The 1209-nt window shown below is 43.4% G+C and overlaps 1 pseudogene; it reads left to right on the forward strand.

The window, feature by feature from the left end:
* The first annotated feature begins 484 nt into the window (after nucleotides 1-484).
* LOC132013838 (ferritin light chain-like) lies at nucleotides 485-984 on the forward strand (annotated as a pseudogene).
* Nucleotides 985-1209: the final 225 nt, after the last annotated feature.

Consider the following 1209-nt stretch of genomic DNA (forward strand, 5'->3'; position numbering starts at 1 on the left):
GCAAGTTTATGAACTTGTTACTGCAGAGGAAAAAAAATGATACAAAAAATCCCATATCTATTTATTCTCAGTTAATCTACAGTGTAATGGGTGAGGACATGTGTGAGACCAATTATTAAAAGTGAAGCTAGTGCCATTATCAACAAATTTGTAGATTGAAAGGGAAGATTGCTTATGTAGCAGTCTGAATAATGGCCACCCAAAAAGGTCAAATATTAATCTCTGGAATATGTAAATTTTGCCTTATGAGGAGAAAGGGCCTCTGCAGATGTGATTCATGATCTTGATTTGAGAAGATTATCATGGATTGAGTAAATAGGCCCTCAGTCTAATCACAAGTGTTATCAGAAAGAAGCAGAGGAAGGTTATACAGACAAAAGAAGAGAAAGTTATATGAAGACCAATAGGGAGAAATTTAAAGATGGCAGCCTTCTGACACCAACCAACACCTTATTTGAGCCTAGTTCCTTATTATGGATCGCGCATGAGCTCTCAGATTCCTCACAATTATTCCATGAGGTGAAGGCTGCTATCAACCATCTGGTCAATATACGGTCTGTGGGCCTCTTATACCCATGTCTCTGGCCTTCTATATTAACCTTGATGAGGTGGCTGTGGAGAACTGGCCCACTTCTTCCATGAGCTGACTAAGGAGAAGCACGAGGATAGTGAAAGTTCCAGAAAGAGGCAAAACCATCATAGAGACCTTGTCCTCTTCAGGGACCTGCAGAAGCCTTCCCAAAATGAGTGGGGTAAAACCGTGAATGCTATGAAAGCTGCCCTGGATCTGCAAGCCCTGGGTACCTCCCACCCTGGGGAAGACTCTTATCTCTGTGCCTTCCTGGAAAGCCACTTCCAGGATGAGGACGTGAAACTCATCAAGAATATGGGTGACTGCCTGACTAACCTCTGCAGGCTGTCTGGCCCCCAGGCTGGGCTGGGTGGGTATCTCTCTTCAAAAGACTTATCCTCAAGCAAAACTAGGAGTTTCTGAAGACCTTGGAAGGGCCCCTCTGGTATCCCTGTGGTGCCAGAGCTCATGTGTGAAACTTTTCCTGCAGCCACGGGGCAGCTTTTTAACCACCCTGGAGTCTTCTCCCAAGCAGTGGATGAAATGGAAACAATAAAGCTTTCTGAAGCAAAACAAACAAACAAACAAACAAACAACAACAAAAAAACAAAGATGGCAGCTTGGAAGATTAAGATGAT

The sequence above is a fragment of the Mustela nigripes genome, chromosome 1, assembly GCF_022355385.1.
Source record: "Mustela nigripes isolate SB6536 chromosome 1, MUSNIG.SB6536, whole genome shotgun sequence".
NCBI classification, from domain to species: domain Eukaryota; kingdom Metazoa; phylum Chordata; class Mammalia; order Carnivora; family Mustelidae; genus Mustela; species Mustela nigripes.